The sequence below is a fragment of the Meriones unguiculatus genome, chromosome 6, assembly GCF_030254825.1.
Source record: "Meriones unguiculatus strain TT.TT164.6M chromosome 6, Bangor_MerUng_6.1, whole genome shotgun sequence".
Taxonomy (NCBI): domain Eukaryota; kingdom Metazoa; phylum Chordata; class Mammalia; order Rodentia; family Muridae; genus Meriones; species Meriones unguiculatus.
In genome coordinates, this window is record NC_083354.1 from 37,697,500 (window position 1) to 37,716,162 (window position 18,663).

Consider the following 18,663-nt stretch of genomic DNA (forward strand, 5'->3'; position numbering starts at 1 on the left):
AATGGTGAGTCTTCAGTGAACCAGAGGCTGCAGCTTCCGTGCTCTAAGCGGGTGCTGCTACGCGACCCGAAGGTGACAGCAAGGATGGCCCACGGGCGGTGGTAGTTCTGGTATTTTTTTTTTTTTTCAGAGAAACACTAACTCTAAAGTTTTATTTCAAAAACAGTAAAAAATTGAACTCACAAATGTGATAAAATGCCTTAAACTTCTTTTAAAAATTTCTCAAGCTGGGTGCGGCTGCACACGCTTTTAATCCCAGCAATCAGTGAGGCAGAGGCAGGCGGATCTCTGTGAGTTCGAGGTCAGCCTGGTCTAGAAAGTGAGTCCAGGACAGCCAGCGTTACATAGAGAAACCCCGTCTCAAAAACCTATTTTTTTTTTCTTGAAAGACTGTGTGTGCTCAACACTATGTGTGCTAAACAAAACCGGCCCTTGGACTGAGCTTAATCTTGTACTCAGGAGCCACAGGGGGAAAAAAACTGATGGCGTTTCCCCCAGATGGGCAGCACGTGGGGTGGGGTGTTCAGAGAGCCACAGGACTGAAAACACCCCCCTGAGAAGAAGGTTAAGATAGACCGTGAGGGACCAGACAGCTCTCAGCATCACGTCAGGATGCGTCCAGCCATTCCTAGCCACCTGTACCTCCAGCCCGACCCGACTGCCCTCTTCTATGGCCACTGTGGTGGGAGCATGGCAGCTGGCACACAGTCATGGCGCTGGAGCAGTAGCTGAGAGCGTCATCTGACCACGTTGGCAGGCAAAGAGGAGACCCTGGGAATGGCTTTGGCTCCTGAAACCCCAAAGCCCACCCCCAGTGACACACCTCCTTCAATAAGGCCACGCCTCCCAATCCTTCCCAAGCAGTTCCACCAACCGCAGACCGAGCATTCAAATATATGAGACTATGGAGGTCATTCGTTGTGTTTTACTTGTGGGTTTGTTGTTGTTTTTTGGTTTTTCCACACAGGGTTTCTCTGTGTAGCCTTGACTGTCCTGGACTCACTTTGTGCACTAGGCTGGCCTTGAACTCACAGAGATCCAGCTGCCTCTGCCTCCCTGAGTGCTGGGATTACAGGCCAGTGCCATCATGCCCAGTATGGGGGCCATTCTTATTCAAGTCACCACACACGGGCACCTGCACAAATACAAATACACACACAACTTAGAAAAATAAATCATAAGCCAATTCCATATCTGTACACAAGTAATAACCAATTTCAGAATATAAGTTCAGAAACCTACAATATCTGTGACATTTATGAGACAAGATGAAACTTCACTGAACTACAACAACCTAAATGGGGGATGGCTCAGGACATCAGGGCCCTTGCTGCCAATTCTGATGATCTGAGTTCCATCCCCAAACCCTCGAGGTGGAAGGAGAGGACAGAATCTTAGCAAGTTTCCCTCAGGACCTCCATAGGAGCAATGGCACATGCACACGTGAGCACGCACTCGAGAGCGCTCGCGCATGCACACACACACACACACACACACACACACACAAAACCCACCCTGCTAGCTAACCAAACAATGTAAGAGCAGCTGTTTATTCCCTGTCAAATAAACACGTTCAAAATAATTACAGTGCTAGTCCTGACGGTTCTTACGGGAATGTGTGGTGTGTGTCGGGGGTGGGGTGGGGTGACCGGCCGAGTTTGAGTACCTTAAGGCGGATGCAGATGACTTTGGTGCGGGGAGGTATCGCTCAGGGCCAACAGAGCTGGATGGAGTTTCCCCCTCTGTGGTCCATGATCACATTGCAGGGGCTGATTAGCAACAAAGCTTTTGTATTAACGCTGTGAGGACGTTCTGGAATCCTGAATTTGCCACAGCCTACCATTCTTTCAGAGCAGACACCTGTGTTTGTGTTTACCGTCACCTTTGTGTGGTGCTTTGCCATGGGCTCGTGACATCGGAACAAAGACTGATTATGTAAGCTCCTGGCCTGGCCACGGGCAGGTCAGTAATGCCACAGACCAGAAAGGGCTGGCGCTGGCTGCTGCAGCTGCTGGAGGATGACAGGAGTCGTGCCATTGATCCAGAGGATAGGTTAGATGACGTTGTTTGGATAAACCTAAAGGAACCTGCCTGGCTGTTGTCGGTATACGAGTTGTAAATAACGGTTTAGCTTCCTAAAAGTAAGTAGAGTTGTTGATTTGAATCTCATTGGCTTATGGTTTTATGTCTAACTTGAAATTTTAGTGACAGTTTTTTTCCCTGTCATAAGCAATATAGTTTTAGCGCACGCGCGCGTGTGTGTGCACATTTGTGGGGGTCAGAGGTAGACACTGGGGGATCTTTATCCACTGTTTTTGTGCCTCGTATTTTTTTCTATTTTTAAGTATCTGACAGTTTCATACATTTAGATAGTAGACTTTAGTCATTTTCATCCCCTCACTCCCTCCTGCTGTCATCCCCTTCTCAACAAGCTCTCCTACTTTTTTTTAAAGATTTATTATGTATAAAAATAGTGTTCTGCCTGCACGTACACCTGCACACCAGAAGAGGGTACCATATCTCATAGATGGTCGTGAGCCACCATGTGGGTGCTGGGAATTGAACTCAGGACCTCTGGAAGGGCAGCCAGTGCTCTTACCCTCTGAACCATCTCTCCTGCCCCTCCTCCTACTTTTGTTTTTTTTTTTTTTTTCTTTAATATGTCTTCCTTTTGTGTGTGGTCAGCTGACCCACCTTGGTTTTTGAGACAGCGTCTCTTCACTGAACCCAGAGCTTGCCATTTTGTGTCAGCTGGCTGCTCAGGGAGCTCCGCCCCTGTGGTCCGCCTATCTCTGCACCCTGATGGTGCACCCACATTTTTTCTAGGAGTCCAACTCGTGTCCCTGTGGGTATAAGCACCTTACTCAATTATCTCCCTGGCCCCCTACTTTCAGACTCTTTCCTCCTGACGTTCCAAAGCTCAGTCATTGCTTCAAGAACAGACATGAGCCAAGTGTGGTGTCACATGTCCTTAATCCCAGTACTACAGAGACAGAGGCAGGAGGATACCTGGTCGACATATACCAGGCCAGCCAGAGCTACACAGAGAGATGCTGCCTTGAAAAATAAAAATAGTTTTGACTTTTACTAGGCCCCTGAAGTAACGGTGATGGAGCACTGAAACAGACTGCCAAGGTTTGTCCTTGTCTCTAGCTCTTCCTGGCTAGATGTGTCGAGATCAGAAAAAGGAGCCGAGAGAGAGAGAGACAGACAGACAGACAGACAGACGAAGCGATGAGTTTCTGACATGGGTGGATACAAACCCAGGCTCCTGAAGTCTAGCTGAGGCCCCCTCTCCTGCTTCCCATGTCACCACTGTGTTCATCTTTTTCAAACTCACATTTCAAACAGGCATTGGCGAGGTAATGAGTCACAGGATTCAGATGACCAAAGCATGATGGCCGCCGTCCCCCTTCCATTAACCCTGCACCACACACTTGATTTGGGACTGCCTATTGATTCTTTACATTGCTGGACTGCACAAGCTCCAGAGGGGGCCTTCTTGTACTTCGTAGGGGGACCTAACAGTATTCCTGTACTCTTCCTACCAGAGGGCAGTAGTAGCAGACCCACAACTTGAGTCTTGACAAGAAGTATGTCCAGGCATCACCAAAGGTCCCACTGGGGGGCAAAGTCACCTCCTGTTGCGAAATCCTTTATACAAATCGACACAGATGTGGCCTTCTGTTCTCATTTTCAGCCTGTACACGCCTCCTTTTCATCTGTATAATACACACAGGTCATGTATATTGTTCACAAACTGTTAATACATGTAAATACTATGTCAAGATTTCTATTTTGTTTTTATGTAGGTGTCCTTTCCTCTGTGTTCCAAATAACAGGCAGGATGTCCTCCCTGTCTGACTTCCCCAGCAGTCTGTCGTAATGGCCAGCTTTACTTTCCTGAGTGAGGTGCGTCTCTGACCCCGAGGAGAATCTGCAGTGAGCACTGACAGTGACTGCAGATGTGTGATGGATGCATAGAACAAGCCAGGCATACCTAACGTGGTGATTCAGATCTTGGGTTTGGTGGGGTGGTGGTAGGTGTTTATCTTATTTTCCGTGTACGGCTGTTTGCCTGTAGGTATGTCTGGTGACCGCAGAGGTAGAAGAGAGCATTGGATCTCTTGGGACTGGAGATACAAATAGTTGTGAGCTGCCATGTGGGTGCTGGGAATTGAACCTAGGTCCTCTGAAAGAGCAATGAGTATTCTTAACTGCTGAGTCAACTGTCCAGCCCCTATAATTTAGATCTTACGTGTCCCCATAGGTCCATGTGATGGAAGATACAGTCCTCAGTTGGCTGAGGGGGATGGGCGAGCCTTTAGGAGGTGGGGCCTGGCAGGAAGTCATTAAGTCATTGGTGGTCTGTCCTGGGAGTGGCTTGCAGAAGCCTGCTCCTTCCTCTCTGTTTTGACTCCCAACTATGAGGCAAACGGTTTTCTTCCCTCGTATTCAACTGTCCTGATGTCCCGCCTCGCCACTGCCCCGTAAGCTCAGAGAGCTGTCACAGTGCAGAAAGCTGGCTAACGAACGAATGTGGTCTGGCTATGTTCGCTGGGACCCGTTTTCCTGTTTGGCTTTCCCAGTCCCCAAGACAGGCTCTGCTTCTGGCCAAGACTAGCTTGCCAGCCCTCAAGAGCTGTGTGATTGCTGACCTCAGGGACTCTCCTGGTGCCTGTGGAAATGGCGGCCCTTAGGGTTGTGTGATGCGCCTGTATCAATGGAGACAGTCTTTCCAGAGCCGAGAGGTCACGGGTGGGGCCTTCTGCCCTGGTTACCTAGGTTTGTTAGGAAGGAGGACAGTGACCTAATACAACCACAGAGGAAGAGCAAGGTGTGTCCTAGGATAACAGTGCTTCGCCTGGCCAATAGAGGGCACCAGAGCCATCGCCCCAATGTCCACGCTGTAATTATTTTAGTAAGTGGTTCTGAACACACCTTTCCTTCACAGCTCCTGCCTTGTGTGGTATGTGTAAATGATTTCTGATCAAAATATTGAACAAAGAAGACAAATCATCCTAAGCTAGCTGATCTTAGGAAAACTGCCCTCCCACCCCCAGCCCACTTACAGGAAAAGCATGCAATTTCCTCACTTTGCTTGTGTGTGTGCACACGCATTTGCCAATGGCCATGGAGGCCAGAGAGAGTGACAAGTGTCCTATACCTCTGTCCCCTTTATGCCTTTGGGCCAGGGAGGGTCTCTCGCTGATCCTGAAGCTAGCTGGTAGCCAGTTCATGTGACAAGTGTACTGTTTCTGTCTCCAGCCCCCAGCCTGGCTTTTCATGTGGGTGCTCTGGATTTGAACCCAGGTCTGCTCTTCCACTGCGCCATCTCCCGGTCCTTGCCCTTTTGACAAGGCTGCCCTCATGGCTGAGTCAGCTTTTGTGACCTTGTAGGCACAGGGGGAGCCGCCCACTGGGAATGTGCAGTGGGTACCAGTCCCTTTCACCCCTGGTGTGGGCATTCTGGCTGCCCTGCCTGTTGGAGTGACAGCAGTGACCTCATAGCACAAACTTTAAAGAGAAAAAAAAATATATATATATATCGCTTTCTTCTATTGTTTCCTCGCCCTCCTGGAGGACTTAATTACCAGCTTGTGGGAGATGGGGGGTAGGGGGATGGAGAGGCCTCACACCTCAGGGGCACTCGGCAGTTTAAAATAAAAGCGTGTATGAGGCATAGGTCTGCCGAGGGGAAACGGTTTGGAAAAATGCTTTGGGGAATTAATATAGGGACTTAAAGTTTTCACAAGAGAGCCCAGGGTACAAAAGCCATTTCAACGATCCAAGATGATGATAAGAGAAACTGGTGTGATAGTACACATACCTGTAACCCCAGCACTTGGAAGGCAGAGGCCAGAGGATCTAGAGTTCAAGGCCAACCTCAACCACATAGAGTTTGAGGTCAGGCTGAGCTACAGAGTGAGACTCTATTTAAAAGAAAAAAACAAGCGAATGTCCTGATGAGAAACTCAAAGGCTGAGGTGGTGTAAGAGGTTTGTCTTTTCCAGCAGGTTGCACGGTCATTAACAGCTCACAACATTCTAGTCCAGGCTCTGGAATCTAACTGAAATAGTTTATTAGTATATGAGAATCTAAAGTAGAGTGTTGGGGCAGTGCTCAGCAGTTGAGAGCGCTGGCCGCCCTTCCAGAGGAGCCTAGTTCACTTCCCACGCCCCCCTTGGCACTTCACAGCCACCTGTTACACCAGTTCCAGGGGATCTGGTGCCCTCTTCTGGCCTCCGGGAGCACCAGATGGATGAGGAGCACAGACACATGCAGTTAAGACATCCATATGTATAAAATAAAATCTTTAAAAGTGCCAGGCATAAGTGCATATTCCTTTAATCCCAGCACTTGTGAGGCAGAGGCAGGCGGATCTCTAAATCCAAGACTACGCTGGTCTACAGGATAGCCAGGGCTACTTTTATTTACTTATTTATTGGAATGAGCCTCTGGGTCTCTTTGTAGGGAGCTCTTACCCAAGCATCCCCTTCTGTTCAACTTCTGTTAATTAAATTCAAGACATCCTAGCCAAGTGCGGGCACCTGGGAAACCTAGGCAGGAGAAGCAAGAATTGAGGTCAGCCTGGGCCTCATATCAGCATCGTGCTTCACGCCTTTAATCCCAGCACTATGTAGCCCAGGCTGGCCTCGAACTCACGGACCCTCCTGCCCTCTCGTTCTACATGGCTGGTAGTCATGGCTTCCTGGGGAGTGGAGACCTCTCCCAGCAAGACCTTTCAGTATTCTCTTGAGAGCACTAATGCCGACAAGTTGAAATTTTACTTTAAAATTAGAGCTCACTTAGATGTGTGCATGAGTCTTCAAGCACATGAGATCAGTGAGAACTTTCCAGAAATTTTGAGATGCCCAACGCAGCCAAACTTCTGATATCAGCGTGATAACAATCAACACATGTCAGGTTAGACTCGCATCTTTTAGCTGTGCTCCTGTCTCGGGCTTGCAAACACAACAGAGCTAAGGACGCGGTTTCAGATTTGAGATAGAATATGGTAAATGGGTCTTACTCTGCATTCCCCTAGGTGATACGTTTCTGAAACCTCCTGGTTTGATTAGCTATCTGTGGCAGCAAATCTGTATTTAGCTGTTCTCTCCAGCCCAATTTTACAGATTTTTATTATGCATATTTGTGTGTGTGTTCGTGGGGGGGGGCCTACACATGACTGGAATTTAGTGGACAATATGAGGAAGTCAAGTCAATTCTCTCCTACCTTGTAAATCTCAGGGGTCAAACTCAGGCTGTCAGGCTTGGCAACAAGCAGCTCTGCCCACTGAGCCACCTCACTGGTCCGTGTTTCGTTTTCTGTTCAGTCCCCAAGAGCTGCAGATCCCGAACACTTCTTCCCTAAGTAGTTCTGTATGTGTCTCCCGAGAACAAGGATGCTCTCGAGCAGTCCCAGTGCTTCAGCACTCTGGAGGAATTAGCATCGCCTGGGGGTGGGGGAGCCCACGGGGCAGCTCAGACTGCCCTTCACACCTTCACTCTTCAGCCTTTGAGGATCCCGGCAAGGACTGTTGAATCACCTCCAGTGGCTTGTGTCTTGAGTCATCTTGAGCACCTCAGGCAAAGGACTTTTCCAGATAGAGATGATTCGAGGCATTTTCAGAGAGGGCACGTTACTTGTCTTCTAGAATCGTCCATGACTTGGTTTGTCTGTGATGATGCTTCTGAGCAAAACATAGCATGCCCTGCAGTGTGTGTGTGTGTGTGTGTGTGCGTGCGCACGCACTGCGGTCACATTGAGCATACCCTATACTATGTGTCTGGTGGGGCCTGATTACATGGCATGGGATAATAGAGCGTGCCCTGCACTATGTGCTTGCTGGGGTCATATTACGAGGCACATGATAATAGATTGTCCCAAACTAGGATTGCAGGCTTGGTCACTTAGAGTATCTGCCAGGTCTTGTGCCAAGGACTTGTTAAAGTCTGTGGGGTTCTATGAGAGCATACAAATGACTTGTGTGCGTGCATGTGTGTGTGTTCAGATGCATGTATGTATGAGTACATGTGGAGCCAGAGAACACACACGAACGTTGCTCCCCTGCAGCCACTCACTCCACTTTTTCCAAACAGGGTCTCCTTTTGGCTTAAACTTGCCAAGTAGACCAGGCTGGGTGGCCAGGGAGCCCGAGGGCTGAGATTAAGGGTGAACCCCACCACCCGGATTCTTATGTGGGTGCTAGGGATCAAGCTCGGGTCTCCTGCCAGGCAAGCACTCTGCCTGCGCAGCTGTCCTTGTGCTCTCACGAAGGACTTTTCTTTACAGCACTTCCCCCGCTGACCCCGCAGCCCTGATGGCCCCCCAGGCTTTCTGTTCTCTCTCGTGGGGGAGGGCCGGGGAGAGAGGAAGCGTAAAGGAAATGTGTGGGGTCAGATCTTCGTAGGACCCTCACTGCTGCTTCTCCACACATTTGCAAGACATGAATGATGGGAGTCTGCGCTTTCTAGATTGCTTTGCTCTCTCTAGATGAACAAAGGGGCCCGGTCTGCTTCTGTCTCTCCAAGGCAAATATTTGTCTGCCGTCAGCAGCCAGAAACAATTGCTGAAGGTCTGCGTGGGGTTATTATGGTGCCTGGTGTTTGCCCTGGTGGCACACATGGGCTAGAGAGGAAGGATTCCTTTGGCCTGGTTACATGTTGGCTTCCAGGCTGTAGTGACAGCACAGAACAGGAGAATCAGCTTCAGCAACTCGCTAGATAAGGTCTCTGCAGAGCAGAGCAAAGTCAGCAACTCAGACGTTGACTCGAGGAGACAGATTGAAATTTGGTAAATAACGGGATTCAAGAAAGCTTACGAGAAAAAAAAAGCGTTCTGCTTGCACATGAAAAATGAAGTGAATCACGTTTAATCTGTCTCCACAAAGCAAAGAATCAACACACTGGTGTTGAGCTAGTGAATTAAAACCTGCCATTCCAGAGAGGATAAATGTTGACCGTCTAAATCCTCCCTGACTGATACAGGTAGGCAACGATGGGGCTTCATATCTCAGATGTTATTTGTTTCAAATGTATTACATCTCCACAAAGCTGTCTTTGAAGGATAGCTTTGTATAGCCTCTGTCTGTCTGTCTATCTGTCTGTCTGGACAGGGCCTCACTATGTGCCTCTGGCGGCCTGGAACCCGCACAGATCCAACCGCTCAAGGCGTGCACCTCCATGTTTTTTTTACAGATTTTCTCGTTTTTGTTTTATGTGCACGCGTGAGTGCCTATTTGTGTGCATCTGAACAAAGAGGACTTTGGATCTCCTGGAACTGAAGTTAGCGACGGCTGTGAACAGCTCAGAGTGGGTGCTGGGAACCAAACTCTGGTCCTCTACGAGAGAAACACACAGTCTGACCCATTGAGCCATTCTTCCTGCTCATTTGGCGGGTTGCTTGCCTGCTTGGGTTAGTGCGCCCTGGGTTAGAGCCCGACCCAGCACTAGACAGGCACGGGCAGGTGTGGTCCTATAATTCAATCCCAGCACTCTGGGAGTGAGTCAGGAGGGTCTATAGTTCAAGGCCATCGTTGGCTGCCTGGAGGTTCAGACCAGCCTGAGACATATGACTCAGGAAGTGTTGGTGCACCACCCCCACTCCCAAAGGAAGTCAGACATGCAGGAGAGAAGCACAGTGATCAGCTGGCCCCTCACCCCCACCCCGTGGTTTTGCCGCATGAAAAACCCAGCTGCAATAAGATATCCTGACAAAAGCGAATCCGTCGGGAAGGAAGGGTCTTTTGGGCTTCAGGTTCCAGCCCATCATTGTGGAAGTACCTCCTGGCCTCCTGTTTACCGTTTGCTTCATGTGTATAAATTTTGGCTTGTGTATATGGCCATTTGTGTACCACATGCATGCCTGATGCCCTCAGAGGTCAGAGGAGGGCGTCAGAGCTCCTGGAATGGAGTTACAGATGGCCGTGAGCCTCAGTATGGGTGCTAGGAATGGAACCAGGTCCTCTGGAAGAGCAACCAGTGCTCCTAACGCCTGAGCCATTTCTCCAGACCCTTCTACTTTTTTTTAATTTGAGACAGTCTCGCTGGCTCACTCAAGCTGGCCTTGAACTTACTTTGTAGCCCAGCTAGGCCCCAAACTTGTGATTCTCCTGTTTGGACCTGCTGAGCAGCTGGGATCGCAGGCCAGGCCGACACTCCCAGACCCAGCTAGACCTCGTTTACTCTTTTAACAATCAAGATTATGAGAAAGAAATGTAAACAGTGGGGCTTATCTATGAACAAGTTGAGTAAACAGTGGCGCCTCAATCACTTAATGCACAGGTGCAGAGCCTTAAACCACACCGCCAGGAGGTGTCAGACGCTCTGATGGATCAGAAGAGCCAGACCCGAGACCAGACTGAGTCAGGACTAGCCCACAGGCCACTCGGGTGTGTGTACTCCATGACTTGTCAGGGACAACCTCAAGTCTCAGACCTTGCCTGCCACTTCATCATGTGGCCTGCGAACCTCAGACGACGCTCTTGTCTTTGCCCCCATCTTCCTCCTTTTACACGGGCATGGGGGGTTCTGAACTGAGTTCCCCAGGCCTCCATGACGAGCCCTTTACCAAAGGAACTCTCCCCTCGGACTTGTTCTTGCCAGGTAATTAGTTGCCAGGAACTTAAAATGCTGTTACGATACTTGAAATACTTAAAATGCTTCTCACTTCTGTGTAAACTGACCCCAAGGGAACCTGGATACAGAAACGAGAGCTTAGTCACGCGTGGTCATGCTGTTTGCTGTGCTGGAGACGGGCACCTGATCACCAACAGGAAACCAGGAGAGAGGCGCTGGCTTGTCAAAGCCATGCCAAGGCAGGAAGGGTGCTTTCAGTGTTCTTAGAAAGGGTCTCTGCACCAGCTGGGGAGCTGGCTCCTCGGGAACAGCGCCCGCCGCCAAGCCTGGCCTCAAGGCCTGCTCCCCTTGCCTCTCCCCTCCCACCTCCCAGAGCAAGTCACTGTGCTTTCTTTCCCACTTGAACTTTGAAGCGTCTCCACTTCCTCCATCACTTCGTCTTGCTCTTCCTAGGGCCAGAGTGTGAAAGTCAAGTGGCTCCGTCCTCTGAATTTGTAGCTAACGATTTTATCTCTGTCTTCCCAGTTCCGTGTTACATTTAAAAAGCTAATGAGATTTTTTAAAAAAAGCAAGGGAATAGATTGTTTTGCCAACCAGTGCTGCTGTGAAGGGGGCCTGTGGAGCTGTCAAAACAGCCCTGGGTTGGTTGTCAGCAGACGCCAGGATACTTAGCATAAAAGGCTCGGGAGGGTCATGGCTGGTAAAAATTAACCTTGAAAGCCTTGAAACCTCGAGTCCTCCTGGGGCTTATAGGTCCGAGCACCAGAAGCGCCTCTGCCCTGGGAGCCTGGAAAGCCGCGGTGGGGGTGGGTCCTGGAAGCTTGCTGGCCAGCGACCAGGCTAAGTGGCCAGATTCAGCCCTGTGTCAAAGTAAGTTAGAGAGTAGTGGACGAGGGCACCCAGCTGGCCTCTGGTGGGCACACAGGTGCATAGGTAGGTGTGCATGCCACAACACGGCCAGGCCTTGGTGACAAAGCTCCAAAGGCCACACACTGCGCGGTTCTGGTCATGCGAAATGCTGTGATTACACTCTACTGGCTGGTTGGCCTGTGTCGTTTGAGATCACTGAGAAGCTGGCCCCGGGGGAGTGGGGTTGCCCCAGCCCCGTTTCAGACTGAACCATGTTTGTCTGAAAGTGTCCAGCAAGGTGTGGAGGATCCCCTCCCCCAGCTCTGTAACGGGGAGAGAAGAACAGCAGAGCAGCCGGAGAGCAAAGACATCATGTCCTGGAGATCAGGTTGGGAAGGAAGCCATTCCCAACAGGAGTTGCTATGTTTAGCCCATGATAGAAAAGTTCCCGATTCTATGATATAAAATAGAAGCTGGAACACGCAGCCGTGGCAAGCTCGGCCACGAGAAAGCTCAGCCGGGAAGGCGCTGATGCTACAACTCCCCCAGCCGGTTTATGCTGGATGTCCTGAGCCTCAATTCAATGACGTCATCATTCTCCACCGCTCTCCGCTGCTGCTTGTTCTATTACTTGAAATGTCCAAAGGGACACTCTGCTCTGCCCAGACTTCTGCCAGGTGCCCCAGTTGGCTTTAAAAAAAAAAAAAAACATACAAAACTAATTTTCTCCGAGCATGTGTGCGCACCTCGCATGCACATGGGTCCTTGGAGGTGGGAAAAGGTGTCAGGTCCCGTGGAACGAGACTTATGGATGGTTGTGCGCAAGCAGCTAGTGCTGAGCCGTCCCTCCAGACCCCGGCTGGCTGAAGGTGTTTCGTCAGCCCGTTTCTGATGAATATTTGTAAGCCCCTGATTTGATGATGTCACCTTTCTGCGTCAGCCTCAGAGTTCAAGGCCAGCCTAGGCAAAACAACATCCCATTCCAAAAGAAACGGGGGGGGGGGGGGGGGAGAGGAAGAAAAGGGAAGAAAGGGCGGGAGGAAGAAAAACTTTTTAATATATATATAAACAGAGCTCTGATTTGTCCCAGAACTCAGAGATCCACCTGCTTCTGCCTCCTGAGTATTGGGATTAAAGTGGTGTACCTCCACACCCAGCAGGGGGGAAAAGCCTTTAAAATTTAACCAGTGTGAGTGTTTTGACTGCATGCATGTCTGTGCACCATATGTGTGCTATGTCCCAGAAGCCAGGAGAGCATCAGAGCCCTTAGATCAAATCACGCACGGATGGCTGTTAGCTGCCTTGGAGGTGCTGGGAATCGGGCCTCAGCCCTCTGTAAGAGCAGCAAGCACTCCTGACAGCGGAACCATCTCTCTGGCCCCAAGAGAGCTTTCTGGTAGGATTTGATTTACAGGTGACGCCTTGGGTGCAGTCACAGGGCTTCATTGTCATGCACTTTTATCTGTGGGCTCTCCAGGCCTCCTGTGGACTGCAGGGACTGTCCCTGAGCCTGTGGTCTGCTTCCGGTTTCTCACTTGGGGTGGATGACAGCTGTTCTGTGGCAGATAATGTCCGCCTCACCCCACCCTTGACCTGTAGGGTAAAGCCTTTGTGTACTTCTTGGTCCAGGGCCAAGGGCTTTCCTTTCCTGGAGTTTTCCCGAGTGGGTGGTTGCTCCTCTCTTCACAGTCATGGCTAATGACAGCTCCTGTTATTGACTCAACAAACGGGGTCCAAAATAACACCCAAGTCGGGGTTATTGCACGCTGCTGAAACAGCTGGACCAGCACGGTTCCCAGGGAAACAAGAGGTACTGTTCAAACAACCTCAGGACCTGGGCCAGGATCACATGCCAGCCGCCAGCTTGTGCTGAATAGAGAAAACTGTGTGGGAAGAGAGGCAAGAACACACAGCCAGCAGAGAGAGTGCATGTATGCGTATGTGTGCGTGCGTGCGTGCGTGCGTGCGTGCGTGCGTATGTACATGCCTTGAGTGTGGGAAGGAGTGGAGCCCAGAGGTATGTTCTGGCTAAGAAGCAATGTTCCTTCCCTGGATGGGGGTCCCCATCACATCACCCCAGACCGCATTTGACATGAAGGGAAACCTGGCCTGCTGCCTGCCCTGAAGAATTTTGCTCAAACAGCACACCCACAGCTTTCCACGTGAGCTAAAGTAATGTTAAGCCTCCGTGGCGGGGAAGGGTCCCTGCCGCTGTCTGTCCGGTTTGCTGTGAGTCCTGTCTGAGGCAGGAAGGAATGTACTGACTTCGGTTATTTATTCATTTATTTGTTGTTTGTGTGTGCATGTATGTGTGTGGGGCACGCGTGTGGGTGTCAGAAGACAACGCAACAGGGGTCGGATTCCTCCTTCCACCCTGAGACCCCAGGTCCCGTTCCCACGTGGTAGAAAGGAGAGGACTGACTCCCATAATTTGTCCTCTGATCTTCACAGACATGTGCATGCACACACAGACACACACACATGCACTCAAATAAATAAGCAAAGGTTTTTCAAAAGTTAAGAAAGGATGGAAAGGGCTGGAGAGATGGCAGTGGTTAAGAGCGCTGGCTGCTCTTCCGGAGGTCCTGAGTTCAATTCCCAGCAAGCTCGTGGTGGCTCACAACCATCCACACTGGGGTCTGGTGCCCTCTTCTGGTGTGCAGGTGTACATATAGTCATAGACAAACTTAAAATGCACTCATATACATAAAATAAATACTTTTTTTAAGGATGGAAATACTGAGGGAAACTAAGGAAAGAAATATTTTAATGGGCTTCACTTGTGTGGACTCAGATTTTCCTCCTCCAGCCATGAAAATGCCACTGTTCTTTTGACTCAGGGCAGGAATCTCCCAAAAAGAGCTTCTCCACCCTGTTTTCAGGAAGAGGAGGCCGTGTCGGGGGTGGGGGGCTTTCTTGCCTCTGCTTCTCTATGAGAGTACTCCTTAAGCTCAGAATAATCTGTGCTCGAAAGTGCCACGTCGGGGGTTGTGCAGCCTCCCCGCTTTCTGAACAGTCTGCTATCTAGCTCATTTGGAAGCAGGGTCTTCTCCCATCTGTCATGGGGACTCCCATCTGTGACCACCCCCATGGGTCATCACAGGTCTGTTTAAATGGTGAAACAGACCTGAAGAGTCCCTTGGGGATTCCAGAGCTGCGGGAAAGAAAGAAAAAGTTCTGAATACCGGATGGATGCATTGCTATTGGCCGCTTTTGAAACCCCCCACCATCCTCTGTTCTTCAGACAAAGGCCACCTCACCTGTTTCTAGAATGGGGGGGGGGCAACCATTTAAAAATACTAATGGAAGGCAAATGTCACAGTGGGTATCTAAATTAACAAGGCCGTTTCTGCACTCCTGGGCTTGCAGAGCTTTTCATCTAAAATATCAGAGACCTCCTAGGGAACTCACTGTCTCACGACAGGTCTGAGAAGGAAGCCAGAGGCTGCCTGTGCTAAAAAAAATTTTTTTTTGAAATTTGTTTTTTATATCCCTATGAACTATCTTCTCTCCTATAGTATTTCTGGATTTGACTTTTTTCTTTCTTTTCTTTTTTCTTTTTTTCTCGAGATAGGGAGTCACTATATGGATTTGATTTTCACTTGAGGTACTTAATCATTTCTCCTCATTAGTACTTAACTGAGAAGTTCCCCAGCTCACCACGGAATCTGAGTCAAGCTGATACACTTCCATGTTCTAGCACACTGCCATCCGGAGGTATTCCTTCCCTTCAGCTGAGGGAGTCCCGAGGAGGCAGTGGCTGGCTGAAATGCCAGGTTGACCCATTTGAGGCTCCTGTGATGAAGCACCATGACCAAAGGCAGCCCGGGGAGCGGGGGGTTTGTTTGGTTTACGTTTCCCGAACCACAGTCCACTGGAGGAAGCCAGGGCAGGAACCTGGAGGCAGGAGCTGATGCAGAGGCCAGGGAGGGGTGCTGCTTATTGGCTTGCTCCGCCTGCTTTCTGATAGAACCCAGGACCGCCAGCCCCACCATCCAGCTGGCTACCTTCACAGCAGTTACTAATTGAGAAAATGGCCTCAATGGGGGGATAGGCTTAACCGCATCCTCGCATCCTCGTTGTATGCAGTTTCTCGGCTGAGGTTCCCTCCCGAGATGGCTCCAGCTTGTGTCAAGTTGACAGAGAGCAAGCCATACAGCCACCAAGCAGACAATGTGGACCCTCTCACTTCCAGAGAACCAGCAGGGGCTGCCTGACGAGACTGTGCCACGGCCAGCTCAGAATGACTGGCTTGGCACCATCTCCCAGGAGCGCAGGCCGGCGCAGCCAGGAATGGTGTGGAAGCCAGGCTGGCAGGGCCGTCCCCTGGCTGAGACCATGTCATCTGAAACCCATTCTTCCAGTGACGACTTCCGCTTGATTCCATGAGTGAATGCCCCTCCTCACCCAGACACTGCCAAGGACTAGGTTTTCATGTTTTGTTGTATGATTACTTTTTTTTTTTTTTGGAGGTTTTTTTTTTTTTTTTTTGTTATGGGGATTTTTTAAAAATTTGTTTGGTTTGTTTTGGCTAGTTGGCATTTTGGTTGGTTGTTTTTGAGGCAAGGTCTGACTGTGTAGCCGTGGCTGGCCTGGAATTCATTGTGTAGACCAGGCTGGCCCTAAACTCAGAGTCGTGCCTGCCACTGTCTCCCAGGAGCTGAGATGTGAGGGTGTGCGCCATTGTACCTGGCCTGCCGGGCTGCATGCTGCAGCCGGGATACATTTCTAAAAAAAAAAACCAACCCTCTAGCCCCCTCTCCGCCTGCCCAGTGAGCAGCCCCTGGACCCCTGCACGGAGCTGCCCCACCCGCTTGCAGGCTGCACGGCTGCATTAGCCTTCTGTTTGCCTCATCTCCCCGGCGACGAGGCACACTGTCAAGGAGACTGTATTGTCTTCCGTGTGTGCCTTGGCCTGGTGCAGGGCCACGGTTGCCTGGGCGTCCGCTAACCTTCCTGACCCTCTCATGGCAGCTAGAAGAATGACTGGACGCAGCGTTTCACAGATGTGCTGAGTGCAGGGGAAATCGAGGGAAGGATGCTAGTGCTCCAGCGGAGACAGGATGAGAAAGTGATTAAACACCCTGGCGGGCTCTGGGTGTTCTCTTGTGAATCTCTCTCTTCCCTACGCTCTTGCAAGTGAGTTTTAATTAGGAGCACTTTGATAACAGCTTTTAGGGAGGGGGAAAAGTTTTTCTCTGTGGCTCTGGGTGGCTCTGGAGACCATTGATGGCCTGGCACTCTGGGCACAGCCCTCCCCTGGCTTCCCCAGCTAAGCTCCTCCAGAGCAGGAAAGACTGCAGAGAAAGAACGCCCGTCCTGCTCTCAAAGAACCCACACCAGTGAGAAAGAAACACCTCCTGCAGGGGCTGATGGAACAAGGGACCAGCACAGCTGTGGGAGCTGGTGTCTCTCCACACAGTAGAGATGCTGCTTTGCATTATTTTACTTAGGTCTTTTTCTCAAAGTTATATATGTATGTATGTATGTATGTGGATATATGTATATGAGTACATGTGTGTCTATGTGTGTAGGTATATTATGTGTAGGTGTGTCTACGTGTGTGGATATATATATATATATATATATATAGAGAGAGAGAGAGAGAGAGAGAGAGAGAGAGAGTGTACAGATGCCTTTGGAGGCCAGAGGTATCCAATCCTCCTGGAGCTACAGGATATTGTGAGCCACTCAGTGTGGCGCTGGGAATTGAACCCCAGGTCCTCTACAAAAGCAATACATGCTCTTAACCACTAAGCCATCTTTCAGCTCAAGCTCCCTATCCTCCTGCTTCCACCTCCTGTGTACTAGAATGTGTCTATAATTCTATATAATAGAATTATAATGTGTCTATAACATTTGTCTTGTGTGGTGTGAGGGAGTCAAACCTAGGGCTCCACTCATTGGCCAGAGCTGCGCTCCATCAGCTGAGCTAAGTCCTCGGCCCTCTCCATGTTCTTTCGTGAGCCAGTACCTCACTTCCTTTTCCCTCGTCGGGAAGATGAGGGAAAGATGCTGAATCACCTAGAGCCGAGAGGCAGGCTAACACCAAAACACTTTACCAAAGTCAGACAGCCTTGGAGTATCAGGAAATCCAGACCCTCCCTCGAGGACAGGGTAGTCGCCACAAGGCTCTCTTTCTCGATGCCCTGCCCTTGGTCACTGGATGTGGCCTGGGCATTTGTCACTGATTCACAGGGCTGATGTGACGATGCGGGTTCTTTGGGAGGTCTGGGAGCTTGGAGCTGTACCATTCCTGTCGTGTTTATGTCAGCATGAGAAAATGCCTCCGTAAGGCCCGAGGGCAAGCTGTAGGCATTTTCATAGTGATGAATGGGGGAGGGCCCAGCCCATTGTGGGTGGTTCCATTCCTGGGCTGGTGGGTTCTATAGGATAGCAGGCTGAGCAAGCCAGTAAGAAGCATCCTTCTCTGGCCTTTTCGTCAGCTCCTACCTCCAGGTTCCTGTGAGTTCCTTTCCTGACATCCTTCCTTCCGCTGGATTAAAGTGGAAGTGTATGTCCTTTCCTCTCCAGCTTGCTTTCTGTCTGGGGTTTCATTGTATCTATAAAAACCCTGATGAAGACAGCGTCCAAGATCACCCTTAAGCCCTTGGTGCTTGGAACAGTCAATGGGAAAAGAGAAAAGAAAAAAAAAAAAAAGGGAAGGAGGAAGGGGAAAGGGAAGGAAGAGAGGAAGGGAATGCAGGACTGGTCCCTGGAGCTGCCTGAGGATGGGGACTGTGCCCCCCTTGCCCGGCCTCTTCCCAGCTGAGGGGCAGGTCTGGATGTAGCCTGCAGGCCTGTGTTCTTAGCCCTCTTCCCAGCTGAGGGGCAGGTCTGGATGTAGCCTGCAGGCCTGTGTTCTTAGCTGGCGCTGGCCCTCCCTGTCTGGGACCACACACTGGAGAGCTTGGCTAATTGCAGCCTGCCAGCCAATTCCAGCCGGCCCTTGTTTGTAAATAAAGTTCCCGGGGAAACCTGGCCCCTCCTCCCTCTCCTCCCTCTCCTCCTCCTCCTCCAGCTCGGTCCACACACTGCTTGGCTAAAGCAAAATGAGTCGCTGGGACAGATACTGTATGGGACTCAAAGCCAAAGACATTCCCTGTGCAGCCACGACCAAAAAGAGTGTGCCAGCTTCTGCTGCAGCCCTTCATTCTCTTGAGCGCTGTGGTGCCAATTACAGGCCCGAGGACCCTGAGAGCCCCTACTGCCAACACACAGATTGTGCACAGC

The 18,663-nt window shown here is 50.3% G+C and overlaps 1 protein-coding gene across 1 annotated transcript in view; it reads left to right on the top strand.

Moving 5' to 3' along the window:
• Positions 1–18,663, top strand: part of Cmtm8 (CKLF like MARVEL transmembrane domain containing 8) — a 46,065-nt gene that overhangs the window by 19,411 nt on the left and 7,991 nt on the right. The window lies entirely within an intron of this gene.